The following is a 14103-nucleotide window of genomic DNA, read 5'->3' as shown; positions in this document are numbered from 1 at the left end:
AGGAGACATCGCGCGGCACTTTAGAGTGGGATGGGACCCTGCGTGTCGCCGTGTCCTGCTGCTGGCGGCCGCAGTCCTTTCGCTCCTCTCAGAGAGGCTCAGTCATGCTCCTGCCTGGTAAGTGCACAGGACAGAGCCACAGCATCTGTGGTGACAGCGAGGTGTCACCGGCGGTTTTGCCCTCGGAGTACAGCAGCTCTTTCACATCAGAAAGAAGGAAACATCCAATTGCAGAGACGGTTGCCTCTCTGTAAATAGCAAACCAAGTGACCTAATTCAGCGCAGCAGCAGCTTGTCGGAGGCGTCCCTCAGCAGGCTCCATGGCAGGCCGTGCTGGAGCTGACTCATCACTTCCAGTGTGGCAGAGATTGGAGCTTTCAGGCCCTAAGGATTTCACTGTTTCTTTATTAATTTTAAATTGATTAAAATGAATTTTTAAAATACCAGGAGAGACTTGCCTAAAGAAATGGCTATAAAAAAAGAAGGAAGTAGTCGGTCTGTGGGAGTTAACTGTGTGCTTAACAATCTCTGGCTCATACAGCTCCCCCATTGCACCTTGGAGGAGTCTTATGTCAGCTATTCTGTCCTGGTGGTGCAGCAAAGACAAGATTAATCCGTCATTATTATAAAAAAGTGAGAATTATAAACTGTCCTTGCTTATACCCAGTGCAGACCCACCGGTGTCCTCATCCATGGCAGGATGGTATTACACGCTTCTGCTCTCAGCTACAAGGCTTTGTCCAGAAGTCAAGATCTCCTAGGGAAGTGCATCCCTGCAGGAGCATCCTCTTCTCTCCCAGCATCGCCCAGTGCCTGACGAATCTCCTCATATGGTCCAGAGACTCCCTGGGGTAGCCTGTGGGGTGTCTTGTACCAGAACAGGCTGTTAGGTCCTTTGCTCAGCCTCCAAGTAAGGGTGCCATAGCGAGTGTAGGCAGTAGCAGATGGGTGGAGGATCCTTTTTCCCACTGTCACAGGGCAGTTACAAATGAGCTTTTCCCCTGGGCCATTCTCACTTGCTGTTCATGCCCCCACTCTGCCAGGTGGAAGCTGCCTTACACTGAAGCAACAGGATTCCTGTCCCTTATGATTTCCATGTGCTCCAATGTAACTGTACAAGTCAAGGTTATGCAGATATTTAAAGCTTTTCCCTTCCGCCTCTCCCCTTTTACAGTGATGGGGAGGTGGGTGCAGTCTACCATCCAGCCAACAGCTCAGGGATGCCTGTGGACCCACCTGAGCCAGCACCAATAAGGAACCTTCCATGCCGTGGTGGACTCCGGAGATGTAGGAACCCCCTTCTTGGAGGCTACAGAAACAGGGTCAGGGCCCTCTCCACATGGGGAATGGGTTCCCCATGAAGGTTCATCCTGGGGACTTCATCCCTCAGCATCCCACCTGCTGCTTTGGAGGGGGAAGGTGGGCAATGACAGTCACCTCCATGGTGCTGCACTGCAAGGAAGCAGTGCAGGATCTGGCCCTAACTTGTCAGTAGGGATTGTTCTCCATTCTGATGAAGGTCAGGGCTAGCGCAGACAGCATATACAGTAGATTAATTGATAAAGCTTTTTGTCCTGTAAATAAAGACCAACAAATTAAAAAGAAAAAAAAAAAGGCAGGTGGAAAGCTCTGTGGTACTTCAGAGAAGACAGCAGGAAGCTGAAAGGAGTGAAGAAGCTATTCTGCTATTCTACAGAATTCACCTGGAGATAATGAAGCAGCAGGTTTTGTCAGCCCCTTTTAAGTCTATCTAAAAAAAGAGACCTGCTATTTCAGTGAAACTAAAGAATAAAAATAAATAAACCAGAAAGCCTCTGCAAAAACAATTTGACAGTTGCTATTGATTGAAGTAATGGAGCAAGCAGAGTTCTAAGAAGTTGCATAAAAGCATCTTTGGTCTGCTTTAAAATCCCTCTAAAAGATACAGTGATATTACTCATACGCTGTTCACCTATCTGTTTCTTCTCATCTCTAGGTCTCAAAAGCTGAACTGCTCTAAATTCACATGCCAAAGCAGAACCTATTCTTCCTGACTCTGTGCCCTGCACTCAGCTATCAGTCTTGCCTGCAATGCTGTAAAGCACATATTGCTGTGGAAGACCCTGGCTGATGAGAAACACATAGTTCTTGTTTACCTGCTTGAGCATCAAGTGGCGTCAACTGGGATGACTGGAGAAGCCCATCTCTTTCCGTCGTCCTCTGATACCAGGTAGGATGGGTTCTTTCTTAGGCCTTGATGTCCCACAGTCAGCAGCAGAGCTTTGTCCTGGGTGGGTCACCACGGCTGTGATATGCTCCCTTCGGCTTCACCTCGGAGACCTATGAAAGATGACAAAGGACCGGTTTATTTTGTATGGCATGCAGATTGATGTTTTATCTGAGAGTGGCTTATGTGTAGGTTTTAACATGTTTTAATTTTTTTGTGACTGAGGTGCTTTCCAAATTAATAAATGATACTAATGAATTCCTTCCTGTGCTTAAACAGACTCAGATTTAGTGTTTTACTCAAATTAGAAAATTATTAAGAACACAGGGTTACAGAATGTTCTTGCTTCATTCATTTTGTCAATTGCAGTTTTAGTTTTAATTATTTATAACACACCATAATGTAGTAATTTACAGTAGCATATTTCTGTACAGTAATGAAATTAGTGACATGAGACTTACTGCAGCACTTGCTGTTTACTCTTTGCTGAGTAATATACGCATTAATTATGTGCATATTAGAATGGCTTTAAAATATATATAGACTGAGCTGGAGGGTTAAGGTGTTTTAGACTTGCTTGTTCTTCATGTAGTTAAAAATAGTGTCATCTAAGACCTGATCCTAAAGAAGTACATGAAATCAGTGTGACTATTCGTGGAAGGAAGGTTCTGGCAATGTGAAATTCTTTCTATCTCTGTAGGGCTAGGCCTTAGCCAGCAGACATTAAAGAGCATGTTCCAGTGTTTTAAGGGCAATATTCTTGTATAAGGTTACCTTATTCCTATTTCCTTCTAGTTAAACTGCCTTCTCTGTCCTGTATGAGTTGCTGCAAAGTCTGTTCAAGCTCTGCTGCTGTTAAAGATGAGCATGGGTGTAAAGGTCAGAGAAGTGCTGGCCCCATGGGCCTGAAACATGACTTTGACAAAACAAAATGCTGTCAGATTCACAAGGCAGACAGACTTGAAAATAGAGAAAATATTTTTTCACATTTTTTAAGTTTTATCACTCAGCTGTGCTATTTGTAGTAGTAGTAGACATAACATTTGCAGAAAGAAATGTGACAGATCTATTCAGCTGGCAATACTAAGTTTCTCTGTACTGATACCACATCTTGCCAACAATTCCTATCCTGTGGTGAAAGTTGTGTGTACTTACCTAACAAGACAACTGGCTGTCTTCATTATGCATTTCCATTTTTTCGAGCCGGAGATAAGACATGCCCAGCTATGCCAGGAATTAAAACAACCCAACACGTCCATTCTTGTTTGGTGAAAATGCTGCCCCATATTCTCAGAGCAAAACAATTATATTCTCTGTATTGTCACAGGTTCTGCTATTTAGTGGTAATAGCTGTCAAGCATCAAAAAAACCCACAACAAAACAAACAAAAAAAAACCAGCTGAGGATATTCTTCTGAGCAAGTGCCCTACCTTACTCCCTATTTTGCTTCTTTTAGCTTCAGGCTAAGGATACTGCTTCTGAAACAAGAGTGATTCACCCCCTCCAGCTGTACCAGCAGCCGGCCTCCTAGGGTTTGGTTTTCCTATTCACCCTCTTAACAGTAGCTTGCTATGAAACATGCATAATCAATGCTTTCTTGCAGTCCCCGCACGGCCTTGTGAAAGCAAGGACTGGCTGGATGAACAGAACCCGACAGGCTTTGCCCCTCAAAATTCAGCGTATCTGAATAGGTCACATCAAGTAATTGAACTGCATTTTCTTTCTCCCTGAGACACTTCTGGAGGAACTGCCGTTGCCTTGCTGGGAGACCGAAGTGGTGAGATGCAGACCCGTGGGTGCCTTGCCGGGTAAGCAGTCCTGCACTCCTCACAGTGGAGGCAGGTGGAAGGGCTGGGTGCAAGAGACGGGAGGGTCAGGCGCTCCTCGCGTGACTCCTGGGTGACCCACCAGCCCTTTTGTTGAGTCATGCAGCTCCAGCCAGGCTCTGCACGACCGAGGGGAGAGTCACACCCCCACCCTACCACACAGGAGGTGAATACAGGGACTGCCAAGAACACAGCCTCCTTTAGCCTTGTGGAGGATGAGGGGTCAGGGTGTAAAGCTTTGCCACAAAATCACATCTGACATTTACAGAAGCATCCCTTTGGGAGAGGCCATGCTGCGCACCCTGCAAGTTGTTCCCAATTTGTAGCCTCCCCCTTCGACAGGTTGATGCAACAGACAGGTTTTCTAGAAAGCATGTGACTGAATAAGCCTCACGGGGTGGATGGTGGCTCTCTGAATAAGCCCCACAGGGGAAGAGCGCTCGGTGTAGATGGACAAGGGTTACACGATGCTCAGAGAGTAGTGCAAAGAAGCTGACATTATCTCATCGTGAAGGGGACCGGAGGGTGGCCTTTGGTTTACATAACCAGCTATCAACAGCTGAGTGGATCAACTGGGGGTGTGAATGTGTCCCTGAGTTAGCCACACTGGCATGGGGGGGGATTAAGTGGCTCAGCCCAACCTAGAGTAAAACATCTAAATAACTAGCAGAGGAATTTCAAAGAGAGCAATGGGCTTGAGCTGGCATCAACCCACATATTCCCTCCTGGCGACTGGGGATAGCCACTGTCATGGCGGTGAGCACATTATGGAGACCGGTAATGGGAATCACACTGGTATGGTGACCGAACTGTGTATTGCAATTGCTAACTCACATTTGTATTGTGTTTTCAGTATATTTTGTATCACTCTGCTAAGTCAGAAATCCCGGGTGCAGATGGTGGCAGGAGTGCCCGGGTGCTGGCAGGGCTGGCGGCTTTGGGCCATCTCACACCGCATGGTGCCAGCAGTTATTACAGCTCTGCACACCCCATTACTGTCAGGTCTCTAATGTCCCTCCCGGGCCATGGGGAGAGCACCCCTTTCAAACACCAGGCTGTCACAGTGGTAATATCCCATGTATGTTATTTAAACATCATAGTACTTTACTGCACAAACGTATGCATTTCAGTAAAGCAAAGTATTACTCAGTGCAAGGACTAATGATGGAGTTTGTTCTCCAGTAGATGATGGACAGAAAGCAATACATAAAATGTTCCCTTATCAAACACAAAAAGCACTTTCCTGCAGAAAAATGGGAACATAGTATCCAGCCAAGGAATGGAGAATTTCCTCCTTTCTGAAAATTCCTTTTGTCTCTCAATCTATCAAATTCTACCCCATTATTATTTTTCCTACGAGCAATGCTTTCAGCCAAACATTTTACAAGAAGTTCTGCCCCTTCTCTTTTGTTACACAAGGCTCAGACATATTAAGTGATACTGAACTGCACATCAGTAGTGGCTCAAACCCAAGTGTCCCCTTCCACAAGCATCCCAGGCCACGGTATACAGCATGACACCTGGTTTCATGTACTACATCCCCTTATCTCTGAGAGCCTAGTGCCCGTTATGGACATGACCCTTCCCAGGAAAACTTTAGAAAGACACAATGTGCATTTGCTTAAGTCTCCACAGAATTAATGTCTAGAGTAAAATTTGGCCCATGGTATTTTATGACACTGATTTGTAAATAATTTTGCTTTTAAGCATAAAGGTTTGGGGAAATAAAAAATTCCAGTGCTCCAGACGGAGCAAAGCTAGATCCCCCTGTTGTCATAATGGGCCATACAGTGTGAGATGAACTGCCGTCGTTGTTGAAGCAGAGCATATTCAGACTGGAACACAGTTCACAAGTGGCTGGTGCAAATTAGTTTTATAGTGGTACCTGTATTTCACGCATGTCCATCCAGATAAACAAGACTCTGTATTGTCCAGTCAGTAACAGATTTTTTGTGATTTAGTCTTGCTGATTTTTTAAAATTGTTAGCATCAAAATGCTGGTGGCCTGTGGTTTCTCATCCTCGCTTATGCACCACAGCCATTCAGTACTGGGTTAGTAAAAATGACCCATGCCTAAAAAGCTGGTCACCCAGGCTCTGCCTGTCATTCTGACCTCCAGAGTACAGTGCCAGTGCTGCTCACTAGCAGCTCAGTGACTCTCTGGGCTTGTACTAGAGGTGCAGGGAGACAGCCAGCACTGACTGTATGGATGGAATAGTAATTTATTACAGTATTGTCCTGTGTCCTCCTATTAGGGAGAAGACTGCAACAGTTATTTGTGCAAACCATTCAACATGAATTTAGGCAGGACTTTGTTAATTCATGTTGGGAGACGCAGAGTCCTTTGGTGGTAGTTGGTTTCTCACATTTCTTTAAAGAATGTGTGTGTGTATATATATATTGCAGAAAGGCAGAAAATAATTGAAAGAATTACTCTATTTGCTTTTGCTTCTAATTTTCTCGTTAGGGATTTGTTAGAAGGAAACATAGGCAATGAAGAAAGCAAGGATATCTCACCAGGAGCAACACCCACATGCAGGTAGCAAATGCCTGCATGCACCTGAATTCAATTGATGCGAAGAAGCTGAATTTAAAATGCACTACAGAACAAAACAGGGCCAGCTGGAGGATTTCCTATAAGAGAAAGGAGAAGCCTAGGGAGGCAGCAGGCAGAAACACTGAGCTGTGATGTATTCCTCCTGGCTGTGAGTAGTGTATCTGGAAGGAGGGGAATGGGAGTATCTTAGTTTGGTCATTTGGCCTAGTGAACTCTTCCAGTTAATGTTTTTTTTTTCATCTAGCATTCAAGATGTTGGAGGGATTTATATTTGTTTATATATATTAAAAGTGTGTGTGTGTGTGTGTATATATGGAGTGGGGTTGAGTAAGTATTCATTATAAAAGGCTCCAGAAACACTGTGCTTCTGTCTCTGAGCACAAAGAGAAGCAATAGAAGATACAGAAAAACTTGTCAGAGTTACTCTGAGCTGAATGACTTACAGCTGTGTAAGTTGTGTCAGTATTGGATTTCAGAAAAGCTTTGTTGGTGAGTGATGATGCCATGCATTTCAGGTTGTTGCTTTCTACAAAAAGCAGGGAGGTGAGCGCTTGCCTGTCTGCAGCATCTCCCTCCTGCACTGGGGGAGCGGGTGCTGGGGCTGCAGTGGCTTCCTGGCACCTGGGGGGAAGAGGTCGGCTTGGGGGAACCACCAGGAGGATCCTGGTAAATGGGGGTCTGGAGGAGCCAAAGGCGGCTGTAGAGGTTGTCAGCAGGAGCCCTCGCTGCTGGGACATGGCTGCCGACAGGCATGTGTGTGGTGTGGTGCAGCGCCTGTCCCGTTTCATCCTGGCCTTGCCTCTCCTCCCGCCCTGGCAGCTCGTGTCGTGTGTGCAGGGATGCTCCCTGGCCACAGCGTTGCAGGGAGCAAGGCCCGTGGTGCCGTCCCTGCCCTGTGCAGCTCCCGTGCTCTCTCAGCTCTGGCTTTCCTACAGTGGCAATGATGGTAGGTAGCACTTACAGTTCCATAAAATACCTCCTCATAGGTTTGACTGTTTCACAGACTTTTAAAGCTGCTAGATTTCCAGTATTTCCTTTACCAGGCATTAACAAAAAAGCTTCTTTAAGTCAAGTAAAAACGCATTTAATTCAGTACTTACCTTGCAGTCTCAATCTCGTCATACCTCTAATTTTAATGTAGGCTGAGTCACTTTCATCCTACTGCTTTAAAATCAGGCTATGGAGCATGGTCTTGTTCTGATGTGTTTGGGAAGTAGAACAATTTCTCTCTCTCTTAGTCAGATCTGTCCTGCCAAGCTTCTATCACTTGGTGCTCTTAGATATAAAAATAACTAATAGCTGGGGATGATTTGCAGAGTTAGTTTTATTACTGTAAGCAAAATTGAAATGTGAAGGATGCCAGCTTACACTATGCAGATTGATTTATAAAAATAAATTAAATGAAAGTATTAGTCCCGATGACAAATTTAACCTTGTTTTGACATAATTCCTTGGGGAAGAATTTGCATTGTGTATGCAGTACAGTAGTTATGCAGTACTTGCTTTCTCTATTTTGTTTGGCTGTGGCCTACTGGTTCCTCTCCTGCCTGCCTGTCAAACCCTCCTCTGAGGTTGCAGTTATTAATGTTTTTATGCTTAAAGTAGTATATTGTTCCCTATTCTTGTTCTTGAAAATAGCTGATTTGGTTTTTGCAAATCCAAAGACTTCAATTTGAGACAGACTCTTGGCATGGAAAATACAGGTGGAACAGTTGTAGTCTGGCAACGTTATAAACTACTGGAAACAGTTGTGATGCAAAGCCTTGACAGTAGGTAGAGCCATTCCAAATGTCGTATCTGCAAGTGTGTATCCCTGCATGTACAGGGAGAGAAAACAGAAAATACAAGGGGAATGCTACAGTATGTGTGTGATTGTAATACATCTAAAATACTGCACTCCTGGGTCCACAGTTTAGGAAGAACATGGCGAAACTAGAAAAATACTGAAAATGGGACCAATATAAGACTGCAGGATTGAACAAGCTTGATCTGTTTATGTACAAAATCTGGTTGTGAATCTGGGCTGATCTAATTTTGCATTCACAGGTTGGTTTCTTCACGTGAACTTGAATTGTAAAGCAGCGACTGACTTTACTTTTATTTATTTTTGCTTTGAGTTCATTTGAACTTTCATCTTGGCAACAACGTGGGTCTTCAGACAACGTGGGTTGTAACGGAAGCAAATATGTACATGTTATGCCAGCCTACATAGAGTTGTTTCACCTCTTGGTTTATACCAAGTCTCAGTACTGCTATTCCACCTCAAATTGGGTGCTGTCCTGCTTTGCTGTTGGTGCTGCACTGGCAAAGGGAGGTGGATGGAAGTTGTGGGACGAGGCCTGGGGCTCAGCTGTGTGATTGTAATGTTCCTTCCAGGCCGGCACAAGCTTAACCTGCTAATATTAAGTGTGGATTTTGGTCCATAACATGAAATGAAGCCTGGTGAGGATTATGCTTTATTTCTACTATCAAACAGGCATTAAAGACATCTGTTCACGCTCAAGTATAAGTCAGTTTGCACAACCAAGAAACCTCTGATTTGCTAGGCTGGTCTTGGCAAGCCTTGGGGATAGTCCTTGCTTACAGAGACAGGCTAGCAACTGTTAGCCACATTAGTGGAAACACCATCTCTTTTAAATGGAAAAAGATAACTTGTTTTTAGTTGGCTTTATCTGTTTTTTTTTTCTGCCTCTGAGTAGTTTCAAACCCAATTTACTGGTCTGCTAGGTGAAAGTAAAGCATCTTACAATGGTGAAGAAATCCAGTATGTTATTCAATAGGGGGGGTTTGTTTGTTTTGTACACAAGTTGCTATCCATTATCTACTTTAAAAGTTCCTTTGGTTGAAAAAATGCTAACGATATTATGTATAATTCTGTGTTTTCCACATTTATGATGGCATATAAGCAACAACAAAAAAATGACAGTAGCAGACTTTTTATTGCCTCTTATAGGAAGTCACACCAGGATTAAAGTTTGTAGTGTAAAGGGAAGTCATATTATGCCTCTTCGAGGCTTCTTATGTACTCTTCATTGCCCAGGATCTTAGTATAAATTTAAAGCAGGCTCCATGTGCTCGTGAAGGAGAGTAAAGTATGTTACCTTGCACCTGTTAGGCATGAGCTTTAGCTCCCCTTTGCTGCTAGGTGGAGCAGGCTTTATTGCGTTGCCTTGGTGCCACAGGGCTTTCCAAAGACCCCTTGCTCCTGAGACGCTCCCATTATCCTACGCCAACCCAGTGGGAGTCACGGTCCTGCTGGGAGGACCTGTGAGGTCCCTCCATGCCTGGGTGTATGCTCTTTGCCCGGTCCAAGGAAGTAAATAAGAGTACTGCTGACTTTCTGTCAGCTGGTTGCCCTGATGTTCAACCTGCCAGCGAGACTGATGGTGGTGATTTCTGGTGGTTATTTCTGTTTCCGGAGACTGCTGGATCTCCAGCCAAAGACCAGGCCTATTGGACCAGACACTGGACAAATGCAAAGCAGGAGACAAATGCAAGCAGGTGTGGGAGAAGATGTTTGTGCATTCTGTTTGCTTGCTGACTGAGAACTAGGCTGGGATGATCAGTCTCCTCTTGCAATAGCTATCATCTGGCCATGCCTTTCAGTCGTTTACAAGCAGGTGTCAGCCACCAAAACAGGCTGTGTCTCATTGCCAGTTCCCTAAAAGCTGCCACCTGCAAAAGCTAGTTTTCTATTTGTAGCCATGGGTTTATTTGCTGTTTCTAAAACCTTGCACAAATGGATCTCCTACCAGCTAGACAGACACAAGCTTGCATGTTAATTTAATTTCTGTTGCCCTATAGCATCCCATATTGTGCATGGAGCATTCCAGCTTTCTTACAAAACAAGAGGTGATGGAGCACATAACGTTGACTAATGTCACTTGTCATGTGCCTTCTAAAGGACAAGGTGAGGCTGAGTGTTTGTAATGCACTCAAGAGGGTATGTTAGTCTCAATTTCTCCATGACTTCAGTACAACAATAGAAATGGTATTATCAGAAACACCACTTCCAATATTGAAGATAAGTTTATTAAGACAAATGTAGACTTAAATAAAGGAACGCTTAAAAAAATATTTAAAAAGCACACAAAGGTGTATCCTGTGAATAGTGTGTGTCAGGGCAGGGCTTCAAGTAGCCCTTTGTACCACCTACCTACCTAGATTTGGCTTCTAGGTAATTAAACTGATTCTTTTTTGCTAGAGTACTTTAGAGTTTGAAAGTGCTAAGACCTTGAAAACAAATTCACAGTTTGCAATGTAACTGATAAAAATGCAGGCATTAGTTGGAATGAAGTTAGTATTTGGCTAGGCAACAATTTTCTGTTCTCAGGCTGCATTTGGGGTATCTTTGGGGTATTTTATTTCTGCTTGGATGTGCAGTGTACACATTTATACTAACAAGTTAAATTCATCAGAGTCTTGAGATTGGATTTCTCTTCTTACCTGTCTCTTCCATTGAGCTTTCTTTAAGATTGCAAAACCTTCCTACAGAATAAAGATTTTTCTCAGGGCATGGCAAAAAAAAAAGTTGTGATGCTTTCTACTGCCAAGGACCAGTGTACTTTGTACATGCTGAAAGACTCAAACCAGCTAGTTTGCTGGCAGGAACAAGGTCATGGTGGCTTTCCCCTCCCCAGTTACCCAATTTAATGGGTATTTTTCTTCTCCGTCATTTTAAGGAGCATTGTCATTTTGGCTTGTGGCCTGCTGATGATAAGACAGAATGACTGTGCCCTCTGGCTCCTGCAGCTCTCCATCTGTCTCTGTACACCTTCCTTTGAGAACCGCTGTCCACAGATCCTTCTTGCTGCCCACTGCCAGCTTCTTGCTGTGGTGGCTCCACCTGAGCAAGGACTTGCTGAAGATGTCTAGGCTGAAGCCACCCATTCTCTGCTCTATCATCCAAATGGTATAGGCTACTTTACTGAAACCGCTGTCTGCTCCTGGCTGAGCTGAGCTTTCCTGTGTGTCAGCGTGGACTGGCAGCTCTGTGGAGTAGCGATGCTCTGGACATGTTTGTGGTCAGTGCTCTTCTGAGCTCTCCAAGAGGAGAGCAGAGAGTGAGTGATGAGACACTGCTGGTGGCCTTGTCTACAAATGAATCCTCAGCTGATTACTTAGGGAAGCTTTGCAGTCTTTCTGCATCCTGAGGCAGTGGGAAGGATTGAAGCAGGGGCTGAAATCCAAGGAGAAGTAGAGGAGCTCTAGTTCAGCAGAGAAAGGGGCCTAAACTCTTGCTTCAAAAAAGAAATCAGTTGCACTTAATGAACACCAGGTTTTTGGTGATACTGCTTTCACTTCTCTTACTGTGTGAAACTGCTACCACTGAGGCCAAGACCCAAATCATTGGAGTCACAACAGTTGTGCTTGGTGTCTCAAATGAAACTATGAGAAAGTGACTGTACCTACAGTAATGCATTCCTGTTATACTATGGAAATGATGAAAGTAAGCCTTTGTACTATTAATAATCACCAGGTGTGCAGGAGCCTGCAGTAATGCCATCAACAGTGGTGACATGTCAGATATGTCAGTGAACTGGCCACTGGTGCACGTTACTAGATATTTATCCTGTGTTTGCCACTGCAGCTTTTAAGCCCGACATTGTTTTACTTACAAGATTGGTGCAATATTTCTATGCTCTTGCTGTGATTCTTGCTATGGTTGCAGCAGAGACTTGTTTCAGTGTTAGTGCTATCTAGGGCTGGGCCTAAATTACAGGTGGCAGTGATCTGAGCTTGACAGAGGAGGCAGAGCTTCCCCTTCACTTAGGTGGTCCATCTGGCAGCATGCACTAGAGCTTCATTTTGACTCTTTTTTTCCTTAACTGTATACGTATTATGCCACAACCTGCTTATGCCAGGTAGGATCATAATGTCTATGCTCAGCTGATCAGAGAGAAGAAGAGGGCAAGCTAGTAAGCAACATGTGTGCTTATCCTACAGCCCCTACCGATGGTCCAGGTCTGGTGACTATTGGTTGAGTATTGCTCAAATGCAAAAGGTGCCTTACTGTGGCCAGCCTTCCCACAGGCTGATTTGCAGAAACACGTGGCAAACAGGAGGCTTTGTCACTTCTGTTCCGTGATCTGCACAGTTTTGTGGAACCAGACAGGAAGATACTAGCCTAAGTGCTGGAGAGTGAGAAGCTAATAGGTATGATTCAGATGACAACAGCTTACCTTGGGTTATAATAAACCACGCATATTTGAACAGCATATAACAAAGCCACGCTTCTGTAGATTTTAGTTTTAACTAAATGAACCAAAAAAGAATTTTTGAAAACTCCAAGCAGTTTTTGAGGAATTCATAGGCTGGATTAAATTGTGTCTTCATTGACCATAGCGTATAAATTGGGGAAAATATGTGTTTCCAGCTTTCAGAAGGTTGACTTTCACTTTTTTAATCAGCTTTTCTAGCTCTGAAATAATGAAATCTACCAATGCAACTGGAATAGTGTTTCTAAAAGGATGCATTGTTCTTCTGAGCCTTTACAAAGCCATTTCAGAGCCTTTCACATGCTACAGATAGAAAGGAAAAAAAAAAGTTGGAGCACAGAAGTTTGGGGTTATGGGGGAGCAGAAGATTGGGCGAGGAGGGTAGATGTCTTTTAAATCACTGAAATACGATAGGAAGTCAGGTCCCCTCTGAAGCAAAATTAGTAATACCTAGGCCATCCTGATGGCTGTTCACCTATTTTCCCCTTTAAATCTACTGCTGCTGGGATTCCATGGTCTGTTCCAGCACTTAGATACTCCTACATATAGAAACTCAACCTATGTCTTTCCCCAAAAGCACCCTGTTACTACTTGATCTGTACTGGGGAGAAGAAACATGGATCGCTGTCTTTGAAAGGATCTGTTATGCTCACCCTCAGCTTTCTTTCTAGACTAAACAAATTGCATTCTTCCTGCTTCTCACAGAATTGAAGGACAGCTGAGGTTGGAAGGGACCTCTGGAGATCATCTAGTCCAACTCTTCTCTTCAAAGCAGGGGCAACTAGTGCAGGTCATGCTGAGCACTGTTAGCTGTGTTGAATATCTCCCGAGCATGGAGACTGCTCAATCTCCCTGGGTAACCTGTCCCTGTGAGGCTGGTCAAACACAGTAAAAACGCTTTCTCTTGTGCTTGAACGGATCTTCCTGTATTTCAGTTTGTGCCTGTCACCTGTTGTTCTGTCACTGGACACCACTGAGAACAGTCTGGCTCTGCCCCGTTTACTCCCCCTGTCAGTACTTTTACATTGATAAAATCCCCCCAAGCCTGCTCTTCTCAAGCCTGCATGCTCTCAGCCTCTCCCTGTATGTCATGTGCTTCTCTCCCTTCATCATACTCATGTCCCTTTGTTGGTCTTTCTCTGGTATGTCCAAGTCTCTCTGGTACTAAGTGATGTTTAATTTTGCCAAATCTTGAGATCACACCAGTCTGAACTGCTGTTCTATTCCCCAGTAATAGTAATGTACACAAATACATTTCTTTCTCAGTGTTTTGCAGGGTGTTTTTTCTTGTAGGGA

At 44.2% G+C, this 14103-nt stretch overlaps 1 long non-coding RNA gene across 3 annotated transcripts in view; it reads left to right on the top strand.

Moving 5' to 3' along the window:
* The first annotated feature begins 1757 nt into the window (after nucleotides 1–1757).
* The window catches only part of LOC103925279, a 66367-nt gene continuing 54021 nt past the window's right edge, over nucleotides 1758–14103 (top strand). For all 3 annotated transcript variants that reach the window (XR_664029.1, XR_664027.1, XR_664028.1), the window contains exons 1-2: nucleotides 1758–2209; nucleotides 3939–4014. This is a non-coding gene — a long non-coding RNA (uncharacterized LOC103925279). The remainder of the gene's footprint in view (nucleotides 2210–3938; nucleotides 4015–14103) is intronic.

Source organism: Pygoscelis adeliae, unplaced genomic scaffold (genome assembly GCF_000699105.1).
Source record: "Pygoscelis adeliae isolate BGI_AS28 unplaced genomic scaffold, ASM69910v1 Scaffold241, whole genome shotgun sequence".
Classification (NCBI taxonomy): Eukaryota; Metazoa; Chordata; class Aves; order Sphenisciformes; family Spheniscidae; genus Pygoscelis; species Pygoscelis adeliae.
Note: the sequence above shows the minus strand (reverse complement) of the source record. Positions and strands in the feature narration are given on the sequence as shown.